Source organism: Rattus rattus, chromosome 15 (genome assembly GCF_011064425.1).
Source record: "Rattus rattus isolate New Zealand chromosome 15, Rrattus_CSIRO_v1, whole genome shotgun sequence".
Lineage (NCBI taxonomy): Eukaryota > Metazoa > Chordata > Mammalia > Rodentia > Muridae > Rattus > Rattus rattus.
In genome coordinates, this window is record NC_046168.1 from 32,870,023 (window position 1) to 32,887,964 (window position 17,942).

The window sequence follows — 17,942 nt, forward strand, 5'->3', positions numbered from 1 at the left end:
GTGCGAGCACATGTATGTGTGTCTTCCCTCGGGAGCAGTGATAGTCACTGCAGTGTGGGGAAAACACAAGTTTGAGTCAGAGGAACCCAGCTCCTCAGTCCAGCAGAGACTCGAGCTGCATGACAAATCTCTCTAAGACTCACACGGAAAATGTGTTCAGTAATGAGAGAGCAGGGAGACATGGTCCCTTCCTAGATTTGTCTACGGTAGATAATTTCTGTTTCTTCTCCTAGAAAAACTTAAAAAATTTTAGATCAAGTTTCAGAAATACATTTTTAGAGACTCTTGGGATGCAAGGAAGCCCGACCGTATGATCAGTAAAGATGTGGATTATATGAAGCTATGGATGAGAGACAGATACATATAAATGAATAGGTGATAGAAGGTAGATGGATGGAAAGAAAGGTAGATGATGATAATGATAAATATAGATAGACAGTATAGATAGATAAGTAATCAGTATCCACACCATACATACATAGACATCAATTTATGCAGGGAATTAAGGAACACTCAGCTTGATAAGGAGCATTTCCTGAAATGACTCATGAAAGTCTCCAGGCAGTCACTGAGAAGTCGTGATAGCACAGAGGTCCTTACCAAGGTCCTTTACCTTATAAAGGATCTTGCATTAGACCATGGCTCTGGAGGCTTGAGTCTAAAATGCCATGTGTTTGAACCCCTGGCCCTCATTTGGTGGCGTTGACTTGGGAGGCTGTAGAAACTTTAGGACGGAAGGCATGGCAGGAGGAAGTAGGTGACTGAGGATGGGCCTTGCTGACTTGGGCTCTGCCACATGTTCCCGATGTCCCTGAGTCACAGTGCCCCAGCTTCTCTGCCATAAATCATGAGCCAGAATAAACCCTGTCTCCTCTGTCAGACGTTTTGTCACAGTGACAAGAAACATAACTAATGTAGACAGGAAACTAAATGATGTTGCAGTTCGTAAAGAAGCCCTGAGTGAGGACAGAGGTCACAGGGGCTGTGGAGAGGTCATGTGAAGAGGGGCTGCAGATAAGGAAACAGGCATCTGCACACTGCTTGTACGTGTCTATTATCTGCAATCTCCCTTCAGAAAGCTTTATAGTCAATGATGCTAACTGATCTCCCACACTTCCTCCTCTCATTGTGGAATGGCCTTCCCACCTACTCACCAACTCCTAGACTCTTGATGGGCTCATATTGCTGAACCACAGCTGTGAACATACTCTGTATTAGCCACAGCTGTGGACATACTCTGTGTTGGCCACAGCTGTGGACATACTCTGTATTAGCCACAGCTGTGGACATACTCTGTGTTGGCCATAGCTGTGGACATATTCTGTGTTAGTCTGCCTCCTAAGCCCCACAGAGACTCTGAGGGTGTGGTTAAAGAGCTGGAGCTGCAGAGGCCTGTCTGAATTGGCTGGGTAGACCTAATCTAATTGGCTGTGTCCTTAGTGTGGTGGCTTACACTTTTAACCTTAACACTCTGGGAAGCTGAGGCAGCCCTAGAGAAGCCGAAGGCCAGTCTGGTTGCATTTTCAGATCTTATTTTCAAAATGAACAGAAAACAACAACAATCAACAGCAATCAAGAAAACCTAGGGTTGTTTCCATCAACTCCACCAGAGGTAACAGTAGAGGGGAGGGGTCAGAGAAATGCAGCTCTGCTGATTTGAAGACAGAGGAAGAAGTTATGAATCAAAGAAAGTGAGAAGTTTCTAGAAGCTGAAGAAGCCCAGAGAGATGGATTTTCCTTCTACTACCCAGCCTTGCCCATATCTTGAGTCTCATGGAAAGCTATGGTTACTTCAGATCTACAGAACCTCAGCTTCTGAGCTTGTAGAGAGAAACCCTGTCTTGAGCAATTAAACAAACAAACCTCTATTCAGCTTTTTAGAGACTTTAAAACATTTTATAAACAGCTCTTTGAGTCAATTTTAAGATATCGATTGAGAAAAAATATCCAGGAAATACACTAATTCCCAAATGGACTTTCCCAGAGGAAAACTAATGTCAAGATACTTACATAACTGAATTACAGAAGATAAAAACAATTTACATAAAACACAAAGTCGGAGATAAAAACAATAATAAAGTTTATGACAATGTTCTTAAAATTCTTATTTTTTAAATAAGCCTATTTAAAATGATATTTGATATACAAAAGTGTTTTGTCTGCAAGTCTAACTGTATGCCTGGTGCCCACGGAGAACTGAAAAGGACACTGGCTCCCTTGAAACTGGAGTTACAGGTGGTTGTAAGCTGCCAAGTAGGTGTTGATTCAAGGTAGGGTCCTCTGAAAGAGCAGCTCGGCTCTTAGCCACTGAGCCGTCTCTCTCACTCCTGCACATTGCTTTTCAATCATGAAACAGTAGTTGAGGGGAATGAGCTCCCAGGCAGGTCTGGACATGGATGTTTGTCGGGGGTTGAAGAGCACATGTGTGCCAAGCTCTCTGTCCCACACCAGACATACCCATGATAGAAAGATGTCAGAGTGTAATCTCTTCAACTTAGCTGGCCTTATAGAATTTCCCAGCTCTGGGATAGCAGTGCTCAGGGACCCAGCATAACTCTAATGGGAATGACCTCAAGCCTTTCCTGTTTGGGGTTTTTATTTTGTTGTGTTTTCATGTGTAGAGTTTGTATCTCATCTTGCACCCAAAGCCTCTTTATGGGCAGCAAGCACCTCTTCCTCTTCCTCTTCCTCTTCCTCTTTCTCTTCCTCTTCCAGACAAGTAAACTGGCATTATCTATGTTCCTGAGCCCTGAGCCTTCTATACAACTCATGTTAGCAGTCATCACTGAGGCTCACTGACGATAGGCTATGGGAGATAGATATATGTGCATGGGCGGGCACACATGTGGAACATGGGAATGTGGACTGTGCATTGTATGTGGGGATTGGCAGAATGCATTGCTGAAAGACAAGAAGAAAACAAGAAAATAAAAGGAAGGAAGGAAAGAAGGAAGGAAGGGAGGGAGGGAGGAAGGAAAGGAGGAAGGAAGGAAGGAAGGAAGGAAAAGATGTCTATACCATGTGAGTGGCTGGTGCCTATGGAAACCAGAGGGAACATCAGATCCTCTGGAACTTGAGTTGCAGACAATTGTAAGCTACAATGTATGCTAGGAATCGAACCTGTGTCCTCTGGAATACCAGCTAGTATTCTTAACTACTTACTATCTCTCCAGGACTCTGATTTTGATGGGGATTGTACCTGAGCCCATGCTGACCATGACACTGGAGGTTGAAAATGAGGGGCTGCTGGCTCCTATCAAGGATGACCTTCCACAGTCATAAGTTGTACAGTATGCATTCCCTCATGTAGGAATGTCACTTCTAGTGACAAACATCTTATGTCTGTAGGGCCTAGCCTGCCAGCTGAGAAAAGTATGGGTAGGGAGCTGGGACATCTGACTCTCCTTTCTGAAAAGACCTCCTGGGTCCCCCACCTGCGAGCAGGTAGCATTTGAGACTGGCCCTGGGAAATACTTCCCTGAGAAGAACACAACAGGACACCGACACAATGAGGAGCTGTGTTCCTCTTGGGCTGAGGTGTGGCTCAATATAGAATACTTGCCTCACCTCCCAAAATACTGCTTTCTGAGGATGGGAATGCTTATCAGAGAAGCCTTGCCCACCCATCTCCTCCTTTCTTGCCAGAAGCTCTGAAGACTTCCTTCCTAGGTCCTCTGCAGTACAGTGTAGCCACCATCACCCGATCATTTTCTTCTCTCCTGGGTCCCAATTGCCAGTGGATCTGGGACCTCACCAAGGAGAGAGTCTTACACACCCTGCCCTTCCAGTGCCGCTGACTCTTCCCCATGTTTCTGTTCTATGTACCACCACATCCGTCATTCAGACCTAAGACTTACCAAATGTGACGGACATTATTAAAGTCCTCTGACTCTTGGCGACACCACCAAATCCATTATTTGACTTCAAGAGAAAGTTGACTCAAGAAAAAACAGAGCAGAGCTGCTAGAAAAGAGAATGGGTAAGTCAGAGGCAGAAATGAGTCCTTGGGAACTCAGCCCTTCCCACAGGGTGCTGGGCTGCTCCGGAATGAAGGTGCCCCTATGAGGCAGTTGGCATCTCAGTGCTAGGGAGAGACTCCAGTAAGGCCATACTCTCCAACCTTCAACTAAATTCCCCCAGTGGGAGTGGCCTAGTGGTCACTGTCCCACATGTGGGGGAGTTTTACGTGACCATGTTCATCACCGTGCTTTTCTTTCATCTTGGTTACAAATGCCCAGTGTCTTGCTGGGCGTTTCATTGTCATTTTTACCTTGATTGTTTTTCCAGTGCATTAGATGTCTTCTTGCTCAGGCCCTTTTCTCACATTATGGGCCACCTTTTATGCCTAATGTCTCCTCACCCATCCTTTCATCAGTTGACTCTATGTGTACAACACTGGTGTTGATCTCTAAACATCTAAAATACAATGAGACAAGCGAACGTTCAAAGGACCAGTCTCAGATCCTGGATTGGCCTCTCTTCTTGACCCACCCACCTTTAATTCCTGGGAAGAACAGAAACTGCCTTGCTTGCACTTGCGTCGTTCCACTGTCTCACCCGTGTGCTTCTTGCAACCCCACTCGCTGAGGACTGTACATCCATTTGGAGGATGGCTGCCTCTTAAAATAGGTCGTGACAAGCTTCCAAACGCACCAGCTTTCATCTCGCAGCCAGAAGACATCAGCTTGCCTCTTAGGACATTTTTACCTTCTAGGCTCCGGCCAAAATGGCCCCACTGCTCCATAAGCAGCCTCCCTGCTGGGGTATCACTCCTCATCCCCTTTCCTCCCTTGGCTTAGCACTATCACCTCCTCCTTCCAACACTTACGATTCACCATTCCAGCAATATTTTACCTCGACTGAGAGAGCAATTCTGCAGCTGACAGGCGACTGGAGAGTCTTTGAAGTGTGCTGGCTCTGCTCTAGCGGCTGGCTAGGGAAACAGCTCCCTGGAATTACTTAGAATGGTCCTTTCCTCTGTTGTTTCCTTCTCTGTGTTTACAGCCATCTGTGAGTCAAGGGTGTCAGGTACTTACATCCTTTGTGAAGGAAAGTACCTTGCAGTCACCCAAGGATACCTTTCCCCTGCTCCACATTCTCTCCACCACCCTCCAGCCGCCCTCCTCAGCCCGGCAGTACCTGCTTGGCACATGTGTGGAAAACAGTCAAAGCCAGGTGTCGCCCACCTGGGAAGAAATGCCTGAGTGGGATCCCCACCCCCATCCCCAAAAAGGCGGCCCTTTATGTTTACCTCCTCCACGCCCCAGCAATTACAAAGGTGGATTTGGAGCAGTTAAACACGGGATTTGTTTAACTGCTCCAGTTTTATTATTTGCATACAGAAGACCTTGAGACAAAAGTCCTCGTGTTTGAATATGAAAGTGCTCTCGGATTAGGCCTTTGTCTGAGTCCCTTCTGAAAAAGAAGTGTGCCCTCACAATAGCACAGGCCATTAGAGCTAAGTGAGCCAGCAGATGACCCAGTAAACTGCTGAGGAACCAAGTCAAGCAGGAAATCCTCAGTCGATGCCTTGGAGCCTCACACAGGCTGTAAGCCTGGTTTCCTCCTGTCCTGTACATCCTCCGTGGTGATGCAGGACTCTACATTCTCTTCCTCACCTACATGCCCATCAGTCAGAGTGGCTTCTACTTCACTACGGTCTCTCCTGTCTCTCTGAGGGTTACCTCCATCTCCAGGGCCTGCTGGTTGGCAGGATATGAGGAAGAGTGCAGAAGGATTTGAGGATGAAAATAGAAGGGCAGAGTGCCTGGCACAAATTACTGAGTGAGCCATTCTTCTTAAAGAGACCATAAGCCCCCAAACCTTGCCCAGCACTGACACTCCACATACAGCACGCTCCATGGAGAGATGAGCAGTCGAAGGCCCTCCCCTGCCCGAGACATGAAGCTGGGCACGAAGGGGGGCACCCAACTCCATTGTTCCAAATGGGTTAAAAGTCTAAGTTTTAGTTGGACTCTCCCACCCTCACATGTGAGCTCTAAAAAGGGCTTTCTGAAAGGTTTCCTAGGCGGTCCTCCATTCCACATCTGAGGATCCAACCAACCATGAATCAAAGATATTCATAAATAATTGTCCCTGTGTTGAACATGCACAGACCTTTTATTGTCACTATTCCAAAAGCAATTTAGTATAACATCCATTTACATAGTATTTACATTGTATCAGCTGTTACACATCATCTGGAGACGATTTAAAGGATATAGAACGACGTACGTAAGTCATATGCTCAGATTACACTTGAACATCCACAGACGTCAGAACCTACAAGAAGTCCTAAAATGGATCCCTCGTGGACACTGAAGACCAACCATAATTTTTAAGTCCTTGTTATCAAACTACATTCATAAATGTCCACATATGCCGATGTGATATGAAACAGATAGGTGCCATTAGCCCACTGAGCGGCTTTGGGTCGTCTATACCTCACATGGATACCCCAAACTCAACTTACCCAGCTCACGTTTGCTTGTGTTTGCGTCCCTCAGAGTCCATTAAGCTCTGATTGGCAGCTCTTCCTCTGCATCATGAGAATCAGACTCAGTTCCTCGGTTCCTTAGTCTACTCTCCCTTCCATCCTAGCCTCTCCCCTGCAGCCAGTGATGGCTGGCCACTGCAGACTCCAGTTGACTGCTCTCCCGCTGGGTAAGTGCTCCCCCAGGTCTTAGCAGGGAAATGGTCACTTCTGGCTTTCATGACCTACTTTCTCCCTGTTTGCAGTTTCATACGTCCTTCACTCCATACACTGTCTGCAGTCCAGGGAGAGAGACACTGCACAGGGTCCTGTCCCTCACCTCAGAGAGAGACACTGCACACAGTCCTGTCCCTCACCTCAGAGACACTGCACATGGTCCTGTCCCTCACCTCAGAGAGGGAGAGACTGCACACAGTCCTGTCCCTCACCTCAGAGAAAGACACTACACACAGTTCTGTCCCTCACCCCTACTTTGCTCTGCTTTCCTCCAGCACAGCCACACCTACAATGGCTGACATCTGCTCACCCATCCACGTTTAGGTCAGCGTCCTCTCACCAGGAAACCTTTCTTTTCTCCTATAGACTGTGGCAACATGTGCATACTCAGGCCATGTTGATGAATTGGTGTTTTTGTTCCAGGGTTTTAAAAAACTAAGCTCCTGAAGGAAGGCAAGCCACTGTTCAACCTCACACCTGGCATGCTCTAGCAGAAGCTGCATAAGATCTGATGGTCCATTAAGAGAACGTACGTAGTCAGTTTACTAATGCCAACCGTGTACCGCGTGCTAGCACTCTGGACATTACTGAACTTACCTGGCATGGTGGTTCATGCCTCTAATCTCAGTAGACAAAAGGGTGAAGCAGGAGGAGATCCACAAATCTGAGGCAAGGCTGGGCTACATGATGAGCTCCAGGCCAGCCTGAGCTACAGTGTGAAACCATTTCTTAGATGGAAAAAAAGGAAGGAAAGAAGAAAGGAAAGGAAGGGAAGAAAATAGAAAAGACCTCTTGGCTCTGGAGAGATGGCTCAACAGTTAAAACCACTGGCTGCTTTTTTAAAAGACCTAGGTTTGATTTTCAGCACCCATACACAACTACCCATGACTCCAGTCACTAACACCCTCTTCTGGCCTCTATGGGTCCTGGGCACACATGTGATGCACAGACATACATGCATGCAAAACACCCATGCACATAAAATCATTTTAAAAAGAAAAACATAAAGATCCCCACTCTTCCAAAGCTTCCAGTATAGTAAGAGGACCCAGCAATAGCTATGCCTAATTATTCAGTGGAGAATGCTAGGGAACTATTGTAGATGGTAGACTCAGAGACGATGGATCCAGATGGCTCCATCCCATTGAAAAAGAGCACCCCAAGGATGGGGATGGGTAGCCAGCCCAGTGTATCTATGTGCAGTAAACAAGAGATTATAGCATTTGTTCATGTTGAAGAAATTGCCAAAATGCCAGACCACTTAGGTTCTTGTGGCCACACAGATGCAGGTACCAAAAAGAACAAACAAACAATTCCTTAAGAAAGAATTGAAATCAGAGCTCCAGTGGGTGGTTATATGGTTATATACAGGGATGGGCAAGGAAACACAAGAGGTTGCTGTGATTATTGTCCATACCCAGGCTCTGGGGTTGGTTGGTGACTCTGTGGATTTTATAACATGATTTTATAATTGAGGCCACACATCAGAGATGAAAACATGTCCTGAACCAAGAATGATCACTGATCTGGTTTGTGAACTAGAGAGATAGAAAACCATCTGCCTGGGTCTTGAGTGTTCATCCTTTCAAAATCATCAGCTATAGTGCTTGCCTTTAGAGCAAATGCTCTAAGTTCTGTCTGCCTAAATGGAAATGACCTTCCAAGGTCTAGCCAGGTTCCTCTTTTCCTACTTGGTACTGCTTTATCTCCCAACAGGACACTTCGTGTGGCACGTGCTCAGTCTGCAAATCTTGGGATGCTAATCATACTGTTCACAAAGATTCAATTTCTAAATAAAGTCAGTTTGAAGTTCTAGGTGAACATGAATTTGGGAGAGACATTATACAACCAAGTACGCGGGATAATACTTTATAACTTCATGTTTTGTTAGCTGAAAGGGTGACAGGGAAAGTGACCCCTCACCCTGTGGGCTTCTTTGGGATGGGGACAGAGTTCAGCAATAGACTGGCAGTCACATCTCAGGGACATCATGGGACTTGTGAAATGGATGTGACACACAGATCTTGTATTATTGCAGAATAGAGTGATCAGGCTCTGTTTTAGAACGGTCACCTCCTTGATGGGAGGAAAACAGTTCCTGCCCGATTGATGAAGCTGGTTTGTGATGGTGAGGACAGAGAACTCACTCGTGAACCTCCATCTTTGGACATAGTGGGCTTCCATACTTAACACCCTTCCTGTCCAGCCATATTCTGAGTGGAAAGTATTGCCCAGTTCTAGTCCACTACTCTGAGACAGTCACACTGCCCTTGTGACTGGCTCAGCCTATGTCCTACTGCCACCATCTTCACAACAGGAAGAGAGGAGCCCCACTCTTCTCCCCAGCCCTCCTCCTGCCCTGCTGGTTACTGCCAATGTCCTAGCACAGATGTGGAAGCTCTCCGAGACATGCAGTCACTTAGAGGGTGTGCACACGCAGCCGGGACAGGAAGAACTGGGGAAATCCAACAATAACTCGTGCAACTCTTGGGCGAGCCTATTCACTCTCCGCACACCCATGGCAGGAAAGCAGGCGTCCTCCAAGAGGTAAAGTACTGGACAGACCACACTTCAGGTTGTGAAGCAAGCTGTCTGGGTTGCTCCACCCTTCCCCTTTGGGCCTACCTTGTACTCTCCCAGCACAGCCACCCTCTTGAACAGCCCTGGCTACCACGCTTTCCAGAGGCTTGTTCACATTTTGCTAGCAGTAAAAGTTACTCAAGAACAAGCCCCTGCCGATTTAACCTGCTATTGGGCTGAATCTCCCAGGCACCATGAGGACTTATTGCAAAATATGTATAAGAAAAATGTGCATGAGACTCAGTTAGTGGAATCTTTCTGATTCCTGCATGGCTGGCTACTCCCCTGCAGGCTGTGAAGATTTATAGGGGCATTTACACTTCCCACTGTGCAGTGAGGGGGTTGTCTGTAAACCTTGAGAACCACTCACGGAGAGCAATAACATCTTCCAGGGGTAGATGCCTGGAGCTGGGGCATGGGTCTCTTGTTCTAAAGACTTGTGGTGGCCACCGGACTGGACGTAGCATAGACACACCTCAAACTAAATTCTGGGCTCCTATCAAATGAACTACACTCTCTGAAAGCCTCATAATAAATTGGATCTTTTTTTTACCTGGAATCACGCTGCCAACTTTTGATTTTGTCCGAAGTGCACGGGGAACCTCAGCTTTTTCCTTACTAACACCCTTTTGTGCCCATTGCTCTATTATAAATTTGACCTGGGAACCTTGCTCAAAGGAAGAATGTCTGCTTAGCATGTGTAAAGCTCAGGGTCTAGTTCTTAGAACCACGCTCACAAAAAGAAATGATGTAACATCTGGGGTTAGGAGGGTAACTCATCGGAAAGAGTGTCTGCTCAGCACTCAGGGGATAGTAGGTTAAACCCCAGAACCACAGAAAGCCTGGGGTGGCAGCACATCCTATAATCCCAGTACTAAATGTAGAGCCAAGAGGATTAGGAGCTCAAAACAGCAGTTTTGAGCTCAGACTGGACTAAAGGGAGACCCTTTCTCAAATACCAAATAAAATAGGAATTGGTAATAAAGATATGTTATGTGTTTAATTTGACTAGTCTTTTAACTCTGAAACCCTCCAGTTTTTCCTTGCCCAATACCCTCAATACTACTCTTTGCTCTTATATCATGAATTTGATTAGATATATATTTTGTCACTATTCTATTAAATCTGTATAAAGTCCATAAAAGACCTCAGCTGCTGTGTGTGTGTGCGTGTGTGCGTGTGCCTAATATCCTCCATTTCATGTTTATTGATATAAACTTAGTTAATAGATTTGACATATATTGACTCTGAGGTATTTTACATGAATGCATACAATGTTTCCATATGTGTACTCACACCACTCATCTACACACATGTATTTGTGAGCATGTGGTACTAACTCTGCTTATATGAAGAAACTTGAAGAGTCAAATTCACACCAAGAAAAGGAATGAAGGGGCCTAAAGAGATGGGTCAGTGGGTAAGAGCACGTTTTCTACAAGCCCAAAGACGGATTCAAATCACAGCGCCCACATGAAAAAGCTGGGCATAGATGCCTGTGGCCCCTGCAGAGACAGGTGGATCCTGAGAGTTCATGTAGCCTCCTGAAACAGTGACATCCTGCTTTGATCTCTGAGTGCATATACAACACACACACACACACACACACACACACACACACACACGTGCACTCCACCCACAAAAAGAAAAGAATTATGGTTAGGAGAGCTGGGGGAAGAGGAACGGGAGTCTACTTCTAAAGATTCTAAAGAGTGTTGGTTGTCCGATCGCATAAATGTCCTGAAAGTCACTAAACTGTCCACTTAAGATGGTTCAGATGAGAAAACGTATGTGATGCACTTTTACTCCCGATACGTACTGTGAATATATCATAACCTCAAGTCCCGTCGTATCGCCCTTGTCACTGATCTCAAACTGCCACCTTTCTCCTTTGAATCTCCCTCCTCTCCACCTGGGGCATTTCCGTTTGGGTCTTTTGTCTGTGACTAGTTTTCCACAGTTGGCTTTTAGTCAGGAAGGAGGAGCAGGGCTCTGCTAACCCCCATTCTAGTCTCCTTCTGTGTCCTCCACGGCCATCTCTTCTCTGTTGCTTTTAAGTAGAAAGAGCAAGCCCGTGGCTTTGCAGTGGTACATTTAATAATTCATAAATCACCAGAGGTTCGAATGAGTTCAAAGTTTAAAAGTTTAAAAGTTTTGTTGAAGCTCTAAGTTTAAACTGTCAAAGCCTTTGACAAAAAACTTTTCCTGTCTGGAATATTTAAGATTGTTGTGCCATATTAGATTCAGGGTCTCTGGTAGCCTCCCCTCCCAGAGTGGGTCTCTCAAGCAAACTGTGGCATCGTAGATGACTGGCGTTCTCTCTTACAGCGGTGAATCCTAATGGGTCTTGCAACAGTGCATAAAGGAGGCTAAAAGTTAAGAGAGCAGCAGGCCTCAGGACACGCACGCTCTGAGTAGCCACTGTGTGGGACGTTCTCTTTAAAAGGACAGAAACTGTACCGTGCAACTCTGGCAAATGTGCATAACTGTGTCTCCGTGGAGGAGAGCAATTGTGTCTAATCTGCTATTTCAAAATCTGCAAGCAGAGAGGCCACATCATCTGCTGGCCCCCAAATTTTTTCAGGATTATTCCTACATTTGCAAGTACCATGGAGCATGGTTTCAGCTATGTGTACCAAGGCACTTTCTGGAATTCCTTGGGACCTGAACGGTCATTCTTTCTCTGCCTGGTCATTTCTAACATTCTGGCCTTGTGCCCTGGCTTCATACATGCTGTTATTTGATGACTATTTCTCAGAGATCTATCTGGGCTCTCTCTGGGAGTCACGTGCCAGCATGTGGCTGTGGACTTGCCGTGCAAACGTTCCCATAATGAATTCTCATTTCAGACGAGCAATGCCTCCACCCACCCCTGACAGACACACACCCTATGCCATCTTGTTCACCACCACAACCCAGCCCATTCATGTTCTGTTGCTCGGAGCTGAGAGCTCCCTCCCCCTGTGCCCCAAGGGAGCTGAGAGCTCCCTCCGCCTGTGCACCAGGCACTTTCTCACGTAGCCTCCACAGTGGCCTCCCCATCCAGCACCATCCGCCAAGCACATCAATACCAGGAACAACTCTGCCATCATCACAATCTTTGCCTAGCTTCCAGAATTATGTGACAGGATGTTGTAAAATCAGCCATGACGTGAATGTTATAATACTCAACTCCCAGCCATGGGCCCACTCTTTTAAACTGTTATAAATCACTTCCTGTGTTCCCAACAACTTCTCCCCCGCGTTCCTATCTCATGTGGCGAGCCCACGATGTTAGGCGATTCTACTGGATCCACGGGGATGCCAACTAAAAGAAGTCAGCTGTTATTTCTCCAAGTGTCTTTTATGACATATCTCGTCGACTTCTGGAACTACACACCACTCTCAGTCTTTCCTGGGTTTGTGCCAATCTCCACATCCCTCACCGTCCCCTTCCCACTGTTGGCACATTCGCAGCCTGTTCCATTGACCATAAGTGGCTGCTTCTGGGCCTCTAACTGCAGTCCCCATACAAGCAGACCCCAAGTCTGAATCTCCAGTGCCCAGTCTCTCCTGGGTGCCAGCACCCCTTTGACATGCCTCCACTGTTGCTCCCACTGTAAACCAACAATCCCGAGCACTTTCCTTGATTGAAAATGGGATCAAAATGAGTAGGATGCCCCCTCTGTGCACGGCCTGGCCCTTCTTCCCTTCCAAGTGCAGTTTTGCCCTTTCTTTCTACCCATGTGTGTTCTGTACTTCCCACTGAGTCACGTATCTGGGGGCCCACAGTAGAATCCCAAGCTCTCCTCCCCAGTTTCCCCCTCAACTCTTCTATCTGACCTCAGATCCATCTTCTGGCCAAACCAATCTTCCAATCCCATCCTGCCCACACCCAGTCTTGCCTCCCACCACCTCTTGTTTTTTCTGTCATCAGCCTCCTTCCTGGTTAGTCTCCCCCTCTGACCTTCCGTCTTCCATCTTGACGGGGGCCCCTCCTTCCTGGAGCTGCAGCCCACGTGAAAACATGAGGCCCTTCCCAGTCTGACCCAGTGGCTTTGTCAGTCACCCTCACCGCCACAGGAATCCTCTCTCTTCCTCCCCCCTTTACCCCAGCCTCAGCGGCTTCCTGCTGTTCACAACACACAACCTCTCAGACTGTCACACCTAGTCAGATGTAGTCAGTCCTATGCGGCCTTTCCAGGATCCTCTGCCTGCTCAGCCCTGTCTCTTTGCAGGCCCAGTTCGCTTTAGGACAGGGAATTTTTATCCTTACAATCCCCTACACACACACACACACACACACACACACACACACACACACACACACACACACACCACAATGTACCATACCATGGTCATCCATAAGACGTGCTTTCCTTGCCTGTGGGCATCTGCTGCTTACCTGTGAGGAGTGTTCTCTCAGTACAGCAATCCCTCTCTCTCTCTCTCTCTCTCTCTCTCTCTCTCTCTCTCTCTCTCTCTCTCTCTCTCTCTTTCTCTCTCTCTCTCTCCTACACCCTCTCTGGAGTGAATTAAATGTATCACACTAGTGAGCCCCACCAGGTAAACGAAAAGCTGCTACTTAGCACAGAGTTTAATTTCCCAACTGAGCAAATCGTCAGTGTTCTCTGATGCTGTGATCTGCCTCGGGCCACATATTCCGTGTTTGCATGCTTGGTCTGCAACCGTGTGCTGTGTATTGAAGTTGTGGAAGCTTTAGAGTGTGAGACCTTGCAGGAGGAAGCAGATCATAGAGGGCCTTTAGAAGTTATAACCTTAGACCCCAGTTGTGTCCCCACCCCCAGTCTCTCTGCAAACTGTCCCCTCAGGCATAGCCCTGCTGCCTCAATGTTCTGCCCAAGTGTCACAGGCGGTCAAGCTACCCTTAGGTTCCTGAACAAATGGCTAAACGAGGAGGGGCCATTCGCATATCAAAGCTGGTTGCCAAGCCCCCCCCCATCTAAGATTTCTGTTACAGACTTAGAATCTAACCCCAGGCAATTTGAATCAGAAGGCTGTGCGCTCAGTTCTTCACTGTAGTATTAATATATTAATAAATCTTGTTAACCTCCATGCTGCTAGAATCTACCTCCCACCGATAATTCTGAGTTACTAGTTATTAATTTCTGTGTTCTATCTTGGCTGCTCCTAACCCCTGGGCTGCACTCTCCCAGTCCCTCTACATGGTGCCTCTGCCTCTCTGTCCTACACTCTTCTAAGCCTGGGACCCTAAACCCTACCTCTCTCTTCTCCAGCTATTGGCCGCTGGAATCTTTATTTACCAATCAGAATTAACTGGGACCAGGTTCCCTGGACCTATGTGCAGACCCCCTCATGCACACTGTTTAGGGGGACCCAATTAGTATTAGAATACAAGCAGCTACTCATCACAGTGTGAATACAAGCAGCTACACATCACAGTGTGTCTCAGTGTCCTGATATCCTTTCAAGTGTTGACTTTCACCAGTGTCCCCATTGTTGGCATCATTATCCAGGATACCAACACATCCACCCCATTATAAGATCATAGTGATTAGCATTAGAGCTAACTGCTTGGCTCTAAAGTAGTAACTGGGTTGCTCAAAGAAAGCTGTGTTCATCTGCCACTCTGGGACTGCAAAGGCCAGTGTAGGGTGGCACTAAATGTAAGAAACACAGTTAGAGGCAGTAAAATTCCAGAGTCAAGCCAGGAGACCAGCTGGCATGAGGTCAGAGTGCATGGCCCTGGCACCCCTTCACCCACTGCACTTGCTACATTCCTTCCCTCAGAGAGAGAGGCTGGAGGATCTGGGCCTCCTTACCAACTCCAGCAAGACTGGAGTTTCGTAATTATGTCTGCCTCCTCTCAGGGGCCCCACAGACATCAGACATTCAAGAGCTGTCTTGGGCTGTCCTTGTGTTCCACCCCAGTCAGGAAATGAAAACAACCAAGCCAGTGTCAGTGTTCACTATAAAAATCACAATTGCTTGTAAACCACAGAAGAAGAATTAAATATAACTTGTGTCATGGGCTTGTTTTCCAGGAACGTCACTCAGCTTACCTTTTCTTTCCCTTCTTGTCAGCACCAAGTCACCAAGTCACCTTGCTCCCTTTCCCAAGGCCCCTTTGCCAAGCAGGCTGTTTGTGTTGCTTGCTTAGAGCCCTGGCACTTACGGTCTGTGCAAATCTGCCCTCCTGGCTTATTTTCTGTCTGAGGATCAGAGCAGAGACATGGGTCACCCAGTTCCCACTCTGCGGTCAGCCCAGCTGCTCCCCAGATACCTAAGTCTTTGCATCCGTAAAATGAACGTAATAAAGAACCCCAGTCTGACAGTGTGGCTGTGTCGATTCCCTGCAATCAGAACAGCAGCCGCTAACAGGTATGGACTAATCTTACAGACCAAGCTGCAGGAAAGGAAGCAAGACGGTACCAGTGTGCTTGGTTGTTCCCTGAAGCAGGCCCAGGGCTACCAGAAATGAAGACTCATTCATCCACTACATCTGGGCCTCATCACGGAGACACACATCTGGGCCGTACACTCTCCGAAGAAGAGCAGTTTCTTTCAAGCACATTTTTTTTGTTTTGTTTTGTTTTTTTGTTTGTTTGTTTGTTTTGGGTTTTTTTTTTGTTTTGTTTTGTTTTGTTTTGTTTGCAAAATTTAAGTTTCTTGTGTCCACAAGACTTCTGGATTCTTGCTGAGTGCTGGGTAGAGGCTACTCTCAGGTAGGTCCTAGCAGATCCCCAGTGCCAACCACAGGGCTTTCTGCAAACAAAAATCTCACTTCAGAGCCCTGACTTCTTTGTAGCAAGCAGGTGAGTCTCTGCCTCTGGTGTGAAGAAATGGAATTCCACCTCAGCGATACCTAAGAGATGTCCTCGGACAGAGCTGTTCACACACTCACACCTTCCACTGCACAATGAACCATTCAAAGAAGTAGAACCAGTTTAGATATCCATCCACAGATGTGCGATTAATAAGGATGCGATATAGATAGATAAGATAAATGAATATAGATAGATATATCTACAGATATCTTCAAATATATCTGCAGATCTAGATAGATAGGTACATATATCTCTCTCTCTTGCACACACACACACACACACACACACACATTTTATTCAACTGTAAAGAAAAGTGAAATTTGCGGGTAAACAGAACCGAAACTCATTATTTTACATGAAATAACCCAGGCTCAGAAAGAAAATTTGTATTTCCTCTCTCATATGCAGATTCTAGCCTCTAATGAGGCAAATATGAATAAGTCCAAGCATGATAGCAGGACTTCCATGACATAGGGTCTAATTCCAGGTCTCTGGCTTCTGTGACACCATCAATACTGGATCCTCGCTGAGACTCCTACTGGTTATCCTGTTGTTGCCCTGTGCCATGGAGATCCTGCCATTTTGGATCAGCAGGACTGGCCCTTTCATGAGTCCCAACATTTGAAGGTGATATAGATTTGGGGTGGATCAACTCAGAGGCCTGGGTCTAGGCCTGAGTGATAGCTGAGTCAGCTCTCTCTTATCTGAACCTCCAGGGTGAGCATTCCTGCCCTGCTCAGGTCAGGGCACCTAATGCTGCCACTGACAGGAGGCAGGGCCAGCTCTCAGCTCTCCTGCTGTCATGCCTTTGGGGCTGGCTCACCTGCACCCACACCTCCAGAGACTCTATGCTGCTCAGTCAAGGCACAAGGCCCACTCTCCTAAGTGTTGCAGCTGCTCTCCTGCTGTCCCACTCTTGGGGCTGGCTCAACCATGCTTTCTTTCTTTTTTTTTTTTTTTTTTTCTTTTTTTTGGAGCTGGGGACCGAACCCAGGGCCTTGTGCATGCTAGGCAAGCGCTCTACCGCTGAGCTAAATCCCCAACCCCTCAACCATGCTTTCAACATCAGGACCAGCTCCACTGTGTTGCCCAGGCGAGGTGCAGGGCCTGCTCTCGAATACTACAGGACAGGGCTAGCTCACCAACTCTCATAGATCCGGGGCCAGCTTCCCTGAATCCTGCAGGTGATGAGGGATAAGGGGGACAGGCGTGGGCCTGCACCCACACCACCTCGCGGCAGACCAGTGGCAGGGCCAACTCTCCCACACTCTAGCCCTTGAGGCTAGCTCACCTGTGTCCCCACTAAAATTTAAAGTTTTAAAAAGAAAATATGCTCACAGATAACATGAGCCTGTGTAGGTTGATGACTATATGCAGGTGAGGGCTAGCACAAGTTATAGATCAAGGCCCATGACTGGATAGTTAAAAAGTAAGGTGGGGACAAAGGAAGTTTTTGTAAGGTGGGAGAGAAGAGAAAAAAGTGAGAAGAACCAAGATAGAGGCAGAGAAGGACAACCCAGATCTGTGTGCCCTTAAATGGCCCTAGGTAGTTATGAATATTTCTTAAGGGATGGATTTCTATAGGTCAATTTATCTTATCTAGGTGGGCAGTTTACATTTTTATCAATTGGTTGTGAGTTGTGTGGATGTGTTGTGGATTGAGAATTTAACATATGAATCTAATTACTAAATTACAGCTTATTAAGTCTTGATTTTAACAGGTTGCTGGGAGTGTGGACAGAGTTCACAACACAGAACTGTGATAGGCCAGCCACTGCTGGACCTCTAGTGTCCTGATTTTACCCGGTAGCTGGAACCAGAGAGTTCCCTGCTGGCAGAGAGGCAACCAGGAGAGGCGGCTAGCA